This window comes from Silene latifolia, chromosome 8 (assembly GCF_048544455.1).
Source record: "Silene latifolia isolate original U9 population chromosome 8, ASM4854445v1, whole genome shotgun sequence".
NCBI lineage: Eukaryota > Viridiplantae > Streptophyta > Magnoliopsida > Caryophyllales > Caryophyllaceae > Silene > Silene latifolia.
Window position 1 is genome coordinate 53,163,611 of NC_133533.1, and position 10,158 is coordinate 53,173,768.

A 10,158-nucleotide genomic window follows, 5' to 3' on the forward strand; every position below is an offset into this window, starting at 1 on the left:
ATTTCCTTAATCTCTCTCTTGATCATCCTTTATTTTAATTGAAGATTATTTGGGTTATTATTGGAAGATTGACAACCTTCCAATCAAGCATCAAGTACTTCTTTTATTCTTTGCTTTATTATTAGAATCATTAGTAGGTATAATTCTCTTAATCCCTTTTTATTTATTGTTAATCACTTTCGTTTATTCATCATGTTTTACTTTGTTGGTATGATTGACAACCTTGCTAGCATGTTTAACATGATAATGAGTGAGTAGTTTCATTAGCTAGGGTTAATGGGTAATTAGGATAAACCAACACGGGGAATGATTCAGGCTTAAATTAATATGCTTTCATAGTTTATTTGCTTACTTGTTGTGATCTCAACTTATGCACATGTTATGTTTGATGAAATGTGAGCCTATGAATCCTTGCATTTTTTACCCATCACCTATCTTTTCAATGAGACTTGTAAGACATAAACCAACTCGAGTCTCATTAGACCATGCATATAGTTGAGTTGGGAAGATTAAGTCGACTTGTAGGTGTTGTACAATCTAATCGATTCGGCTCCGGGACCCAACCTTTCCTAGGATTGTAAGATATAAACCAACTCGATCCATCACAACAATAATTGCTTGCTTATAACTTGAGAATATGTTTTTATGATCAATTCTCATGAATCCTGATACGTGCCTAATGTATAGTCTTTTTGGCCTATTTCAGCACGTATTTCTATGCATTTCTTTTTTTTATTATTTTTTGGCTACTTTGGTGTATTTTGTCCCGAAAGTAGCGGAACCATTTTCCTTTTGCATGCATTTCGGGATTGTCCTAGAGTGAGATGTTGCACTTGGAAGTGTCTTGCATTCGAGGTATTTGGGTTTACTTTTGTTTACTTTTTAGCTTTCGATTGAGGTTCTTCTACTTCAAACCTCGATCGGTGACCTGCTACTCGTCGAGGGACACCCTCGAGTAGTCTAATCTACTCGATCGGGAATTTTCACGGGCATGGGCCCGTGTGTTTAACTAAACATTGTTTGTTTCCTATTTAACCTAGATCTCTTGACTTATTCCTTTCACCATCTCTTTTTACTCTCTAAGAACTTTCGACGTTGGATTGTTTTCCGTTCTTTACGGAGTTGCTCGGATTGTAATTCTCTTTCTCTCTTAATAATAATTAACCTTCTTGTTGTTTTAATTCTTGTTTTTGTTATCATTCTTTTAATTTCTATTATCGCATTTTATCGTTATTTCGTCATGTCTCTATTTGGAATCTTGTCTGCTTTGTTAGATTAATTATGAGAATGAGTAGCTAAACCCCTTCATGTTGGGATTTGCGGTAGAATAATGACGACGTAGTGAATGATTTGCAATTGACCTGTCACTATAGCAATATAAGCTGTAATTCTCGACCTAGTTGAGTGCACGCTTCTATGTCACCCATTAATCGGGCTACAATTAATCCTGGATCGAAAGATTGGATTAAAAACTATAACTACCCTAATGAGGACGAAAGTTAAGTTAGTGGTATTTTATGGGAAGTGGACCAAGGACCTTCTAATATCCGTCTCGCATTAGTTCGTATGAGTCTTTCTTGCCAAAACCACATGTCCCCCTCTTATTGATAGTATAAATCCTTTTTCGCTTATTTGTTCTCCTCTTTATTTCTCTTCCTTTTACTCCGTAGTTTAGAACCAAAAATTAATCAAACCCAATTGTTACCCTTAGTTGCATTCCTCCTGTGGATTACTTTCATTTTACGCCTCTACTACATTTTTAGTTGAGGAAAACGACGGACGTGTCAAATTTTGGCGCCGTTGCCGGGGAGGCAATTGTTCCAATTACTAGCTGTTTTTATTTTTAATTCTTCTTTTGGTTTAAGGAACATCGTTCCAACATTCTCATATCTTCCGTCTTATTCAAGGTGGTCCACTACTACCTTTTGATCCCAGAGATTGAGAGGTCTCTGCCGCGTAAAAAAGGAGACTACTATTTCAAAATCAGGCGAGAAGAGCCTAGTTCTCACGGTTTTTGAAGATCACCGTCTTCTCCGTTTCCAATTCATCACTTGAGTCTATCACATTTCCCGAAATGGTGAGGAAGCAACCATTGCTAGTCACTCCGAGCCCACAGTGACAATCTTTACTGGCAGGGAGATGCTAGGAAGTTGAACGAAACCTTCTTACATTAGCATCTAGTAAGCCGTTGATTTTTCGACCATGCTAATGTAAGAAGGTTTCAACGAACTTCCTAGCATCTCCACTAAGTTCGAACCCTTTATAAAGATTGTCAGTGGGCTCGGAGTGAACCATTTCGGGGAAATTCGGGAAAGTGATAGACTTGATGAATTGGAAACGGAGAAGACGGTGGATTGTCTTCGAAAAGCTCGTTCTCGTAAAACCGCCGTGAGAACTAGGCTCTTCTCGCCCGATGCTCTTGAAATAGTAGTCTCCTTTTTGCAGACCTCTCAATCTGGATCAAAAGGTAGTAGGACCACCTTGCGACTCGCGCATAAGACGAAACTCAAGATACAAGGAACGATGTTCCTTAAACCAAAAGAAGAATTAAAAATAAAAAAAAGCTTAGTAATTGAACAATTGCCTTTCAAAATTTGACACGTATGTCGCTGCACCCAAAAATAAAACCTTCTTCTCAATTGAGTATCGAATCCACAGGAGGAATGCAACTACAGCTGTCTATTTCTAATTCTAAGGTAACAATTGGGTTTGATTAATTTTTGGTTCTAAACTACGGAGTAAAAGGAAGAGAAATAAAGAGGAGAACCAGTGGGAAAAGGATTTATACTATCAATAAGAGGGGGACATTCGGGAATCGGTTCACTTAATACAACAACTTAGCAAGAAATGACTCATACGAACTAATGCGAGACGGATATTAGAAGGTCCTTTCGGTCCACTTCCCACCCTAAAATACCACTAACTTAAATTAGGGTATATCACATTTAATCCAATCTTTCGATCCAGGGTTAATTGAGCGATTAATGGGTGACATAGAAGCGTGCACTCAACTAGGTCGAGAATTACAGTTATATTGCTATAGTGACTGGTCTCTTATGTCAATTGCCTAAATCATTCACTACGTCGTCATTATTCTACCTCAGATCCCCTAATCCCAACATGAAGGGGTTTAGCTACTCATTCTCATAATTAATCTAACAGCAGACAAGATTCCAGCAGAAGACATGACGAAATAACGATAAAATGCGATAATAGAAATTAGGGCAGAAAGAATGATAACAAAAACAAGAATTAAAACAACAAGAAGGTTAATTATTATTAAGAGAGAAAGAGAATTACAATCCGAGCAACTCCGGCGTAAAGAACGAAATCCGAGTGAAAACAATCCAACGTCGAAAGTAACAGTGTCTAATGTGAAACTTAGAGAGTAAAAAGAGATGGTGAAAGGAATAAGTCAAGAGATCCCCCAATTAACCTAGTAAACATAGGTTAAATAGGAAACAAACAATGTTTAGCGAAAATTAAACACACTGTCGAAACAAATCTTCGATCGAGTAGATTAGACTACTCGATCGACATTATCTAGAGTCCCTCGAAAGGTCACTCGATCGAGGACCATTACTCGATCGAGGAAGGAACCTCTCAATCGAGCCTTAGGGAGCCTTGGAACCATTCGATCGACCTCCAAACAACTCGATAGACCACTTGGGTCTTCAATTCAGCTTACGTCTTCACCCAAATACCTCGTAATGCGTGCAACGACACTTCCAAGTGCAACATCTCACTCTAGGACAATCCCGTCTTTGGTGAAAAAAGAGCATGGTTCCGCTACTTAGCGATCATTCCTACAAAAAGGACAAAATACACCAAAGTAGCCAATTCGGGGCAAAATACTATAAAAATAGCATAGAAATGCATAGAAATACGTGCTGAAATAGGCCAAAAAGACTATACATTAGGCACGTATCAAATCCCCTATGACCCCATGACACCCTAGTGCCTTTTATCAATTGTTTACATCCCTTTTAATTCATCTTGCTTGTTTACTTTTATTACTTTTTAGTTTAGTGATCTTCTACTTCAAACCCCAATTGTGACACCCTTAGACACCACTAGTTGCAATAGAAATCTCATATGAATTCCCGTCCCTTGGGATCCGATCTTTACTTGCCTCTTTACTAATTTTAGAGGAGTTGGTGAAGTTATAAATTGTGTTTTGGTCTAGGTGCTCCTAACGACAAGTACTGAAAACTAAACCCCACGAGGGATCACGACCAAGACTCCTGTAACTCTTTCCAAAACCGTGAGATGAATCTCGAATCTCTTTCAGACACTATGTCCTTATGCACCCCATGCAGTCGAACAACGTTTTTCCGATAAGCCATAGCTAACTGTGTCTTCGTCCAAGTATCCTTCATTGGCACAAAATGAGCTGACTTGGTCAGTCGGTCTACTATCACCCATATCATGTTGTTACCCTTTTGACTCTTCGGTAAACCCACGATAAAATCCATAGAAATGGACTCCCACTTCCACTCGTTACCTCAAGAGACTGAAACTTACCTTGTGGTCGTCGCTGCTCCCCTTTTACCCTCTGACACGTCAAACAACGAGCCACGAACTCAGTTGTTTCTTTCTTCATCCCAGGCCACCAGAAAGTCTTCTTCAAATCTTTGTATAGCTTGTCACCGCTTGGATGTACCGAGTATGGTGTGCAATGAGCCTCTGTCATGATTATCTTTTTCAACTCCTCATCATTAGGAACACACCACCTCCCATAAAATCTCACACTACCATCTGTATGAATAGAGAATCTAGACATTGTCCCTTTCTCTACTCCAGATCTCCACTCCTCAATCTTGGGATCCATCCATGTCATAATCCCCAATCAACTCCATCCACCTCCTCTGTCTCATGTTCAACTCCTTTTGAGTGAAGATGTACTTGAGACTCTTGTGATCTGAAAATACCTTAAAGGTCGCCCCATATAGGTAATGTATCCAAATCTTAAGAGCAAACACAACTGCACCCAACTCTAGATCATGTGTGGGGTAGTTCTCTTCATAAGGCTTCAATTGCCTAGAAGCATAGACAATCACTTTCCCATTCTGCATCAACACACAACCCAACCCATTCTTTGAAGCATCCGTATATACCTCAAAGTTCTCACTCCCTTCAGGCAATGCTAAGATTGGAGCTGTGGTCAAACGCTCCTTTAATGTCTGGAACGCCGTCTCACAATTGTCATCCCAACGAAACCTGTTCTCTTTCCTTATCAAAGTTGTCATAGGTCTAGCTATCTTGGAGAAATCCTTAACGAACCATCGATAATACCCTGCTAAATCCAAGAAACTCCTGATCTCTGCCACATTCTTTGGTGCTTCCCACTTGGTAACTGCTTCAATCTTTGCAAGATCCACAGCTACTCCTTTCTTTGAAATCACATGCCCCAAAAAAGGAACTTCCTCTAACCAGAACTCACACTTGGACAACTTTGCATACAATTGATGTTCTCTCAAGGTCTGCAACACAATCCTCAAATGCTCCTCATGCTCCTCTTTAGTCTTAGAAAAGACTAAGATATCATCTATAAAACCACTACAAACCGATCTAAGAACTGACTGAAGCTCCGGTTCATCAAATCCATAAACACTGCAGGTGCGTTAGACAACCCAAACGACATCACCACATACTCATAATGACCATAGGTCGACGTGAAAGCTGTCTTTGATATGTCCTCTTCCCTAATCTTCACCTGATGTCAATCTTAGAAAGACTGCTGCACCGCTCAACTGATCAAACAAATCATCTATCCTTGGCAAAGGATACTTGTTCTTTACCGTCACTCTGTTCAGCTCCCTATAGCCGATGCACACCTCAAGCTCGCATCTTTCTTCTTCACAAACAAAACTGGTGCTCCCCACGGTGATACACTAGGTCTAATGTATCCCATCTCAATCAGATCATCCAACTGTTTCCTTAACTCCTTCAACTCCTTAGGACCCATACGGTACGGTGCCTTAGAGATTGGCCCCGTCCCCGGTTTTAGCTCAACACTGAAATATATCTCCCTCTTCGGTGGCAATCCCGGAATCTCCTCTGGAAAAACATCTGGAAACTCTCCCACCACTGGTATCTGGTCAACTGTCGGACTCTCCACCCTATGATCCCTCACATGGCACAAGATCAAAGTGGCACCCCTTCCTCAGATAGGACTTCAAGGTCACTGCTGCAATCAACTTAACTTTGGGTTTGACAACAAACCCACGATAAGACACACTAATCCCCTTAGGACCTCTCAGAGAAACCTTCTTTTGATGACAATCTATATTAGCCTTGAACTTTTCCAACCAATCCATCCCGACTATCATCTCAAAACCATCCAAAGGAAACTCTAACAAGTCTACAGGTAGATTAACTTGCCCAACTATCATAGACACACCTCTGTACAACCTCCCACAAGATACAGACTCACCCGAAGGTATAAAAACTTCCTCTCTTACAGACTCATACTCACTCAAACCCAAGCTTTTAACATGACTCGATGATACAAACGACCGTGACGCTCCCGAATCAAACAAAACAAAGGTAAAAACTCCATTAACAAGAAATGTACCGGTGATAATGTTAGCATCATCCTCAGCTGCTTTCTTCTCCATCATAAACAGCTTGCCACTGGTCTTCTGCCCACCTCTCTGGACAGTACTAGCTGAGGTAATCGGTTTAGCAGCCGACCCCTGGTTGTTGTTGGTGTTCGTAGCCGGTCTCTAATATGAATTACAGCAATTGCGGTTAGCCCCACCATTGTTGCTCTGACCTCCCCTGTTGTTCCACGACCCAGCCGGCCTGTTACTAGCACAACTCTGTACAGGACGCTGCGAGAAACTCCCCTGTGACGGTCTCTGGAAACTCTCACTCACCGCACTGGTGCACTCATATCTCTTGTGGCCCACGCCGCCACAGTTATAGCAGGTCATACCCCAACTACCACCACCACTACCATGACCACACCTGTATGAAACCCCAGCACTAAACCCCGAGCTCGATGAATAAGCTCTCACCTGATTATGGTTACCCTTCTTTTAGTTGGACTTACCACCACCCTCGCTCTCAGCTTTCCTCTTCTCAGTACCCCTCTCCTTGGTCATCTCAACTAATCTCTCAGCCCTCCCAGCTCGCTCAAAGACCTCCTTCACATCTGTAAGAACTCCCACCGGTAGCTTCTCCATAATCTTGGGGGTCAACCTCTTCTCAAATTTTAATGCCAAGTTCTCTTCACTCAGCCCCATGTCCTCAGCATACCTGGAATTCTCATTAAATTTGCAGTAGTACTCAGCTACCAGCATCTCAGATGTCATCTTAAAATTATCAAATTCTTCTGTCAACTTACTACGCATGTGCTCTGGCACAAACTCACGCCTCATAGCTTTCCTGAGCTCATCCCAAGGTATCGCATGTAGCCCCTACTTCATATACATCTCTCGAGCACTCACCTTAACCTTATCCCACCACTCACCGGCCGCTTCCCTCAAGTAGAACGAAGCTTGTTCCACTTTCAACTCCTCCGGGCAATGAACTAACTCGAGGATATTCTCCATCTCTCTGTGCCAATTATCCAGCAGAATTGGCGCCCCTGTCCCCTTGTACTCCTTAGGGCTGAACCTAGCTATGTGAATGCTGATTTTGGAGTGATCAACATCCTTATCCTTTCCCACTCTTTTCAAGGCCTCAGTGAGAGCATCCTGGTGCTCCAACATCTTCACTATGTCATCAACAGTCATACTCTCAGCTCTAGCATACAACGCAGTTCTCTTTGGCGGCATCTTGTAACTATATAAGAAAAGGTAGACATAAACACATATCCCACATCTCAAACATGCATACGACCTCTATAAAACCCACTCGATCGAGCCTCTCAACCCACTCGATCGAGTTGAGGTCACTCGATCGAGTTGCCCCCCTCTACTCGACCGAGTACCTCGACTCCAGAACCTGACCAGAAAGCTGCTAAAAACACACTCGATCGAGTTGACTACCTACTCGATCGAGCCGACCCCACTCGATCTAGTGCCACCACCTACTCGATCGAGTGCCCCAAAACTTGATTATGCCGAGAAAACGTAAAACTACCTTCTCGATCGAGTCAGACCCACTCGATCGAGCCTCTCACCTACTCGATCGAGTGCCCCCCACTCGATCGAGTCATGCAGACTCGTATATACTACCCGCATGTTCATCTTACTTTCCCAACTTTCTATTCTACCAGCACAACGACAACAACAACAACATATATATATATATATATATATATATATATATATATATATATATATATATATATATATATATATATATATATATATATAGAGGAAGGATCAACTAAGGTCCATTATATATTTGAGTCCATAAGTCCTTCTAAGGGCCATTGGATCAAGGCAATGGAAGGCTAAGATTTGATGTCAATATGTGGCTACAAATTAATCCCTCCACCTTTTCTCTAATTAACTCATCAATTCAATAAAACAACCTCACTAATCATTCATCATCTCAATATCACAATTCCTCCTTCTCTCTCTACATCTCACTTTTCTCTCTTCTCTAAAAAAAACCCCAAAAAACCAAAACCCAAATAAATCAACCACTCCTCTCATCTTCATTAACAACCACCCACCACCACCCCAACCGACACCAACTAACCACCCACCACACTGCCCATTCCCACCCCGCCGACACGTTTTTTTTTTTTTTTTTCGCCTCTTTTTTTTTTTTTTTCGTTTTGTGTTAATTTGTATGTTTTGAGTTGTTTTTTCCATTCATTATTTTTTTTGTCTTTTATTTTATTTTAGTTGTCTTTTATTTTGTTAGTTCTCATTTTTTATTCATTTTCTTAAATCTCTCCTTGTTATACGTTTTATTTAAGATTTCGGGTTTTAAATCTCGTTTTTTTTTTTTTGTGAGATACATTATTTTCATCTAAGACAAGAAATGGACTAAAGTTATACAAAAATGAACCAAAGTTATACAAAAATAGACCAAAGTTATACATTAATGCCTAGAGTTATACATTATATGCCTAGAGTTATACATCATATGCATAGAGTTATACATTATATGACTAAAGTTATACAATTTTGGACTAAAGTTTTACAAATATGGACTAAAGTTATACATATGAAGGACTAGAGTTATACAAAAATGGACTAAAGTTATACAACTATGGACTAAAGTTATACAAAAATATGGACTCAAATATATAATGGACCTTAGATTTTTAGATTTGTTTTAGATTTTTCATATTATTTTTTTTGTTTTTTTTTGTTTTTATTTTTTTTGACTAGAGTTATACATCAAATGCCTAGAGTTATACATTGTATGTCTAGAGTTATACAGATTGTGACTAGAGTTTTACATCTTTTGACTAGAATTATAAATATTGTGACTAAAGTTATACATTAAATGCCTAGAGTTATACATTATATGCCTAGAGTTATACATCATATGCATAGAGTTATACATTAAATGACTAAAGTTATACAATTTTGGACTAAAGTTTTACAAATATGGACTAAAGTTATACATATAAAGGACTAGAGTTATACAAAAATGGACTAAAGTTATACAATTATGGACTAAAGTTATACAACTATGGACTAAAGTTATACAAAAATATACCAAAGTTGTACAAAAATGAACTAAAGTTATACAAACATGAACCAAAGTTATAACTTTGGTTCATTTTTGTCTAACTTTAGTCTTTTTTTGTATAACTTTGGTTCATTTTTGTATAACTTTGGTTCATTTTTGTATAACTTTAGTCCAATTTTTTGTATAACTTTAGTCCATTTTTTGTATAACTTTAGTCTATTTTTGTATAACTTTGGTCTATTTTTGTATAACTTTGGTTCATTTTTGTAAAACTTTGGTTCATTTTTGACTAACTTTAGTCCATTTTTTTTATAACTTTGGTCAATTTTTGTATAACTTTGGTTCATTTTTGTATAACTTTGGTTCATTTTTGTATAACTTTAGTCCAATTTTTGTATAACTTTAGTCCATTTTTTGTATAAGTTTAGTCTTTTTTTGTATAACTTTGGTCTATTTTTGTATAACTTTGGTTCATGTTTGTATAACTTTAGTTCATTTTTGTACAACTTTAGTCCATAGTTGTATAACTTTAGTCCATAATTGTATAACTTT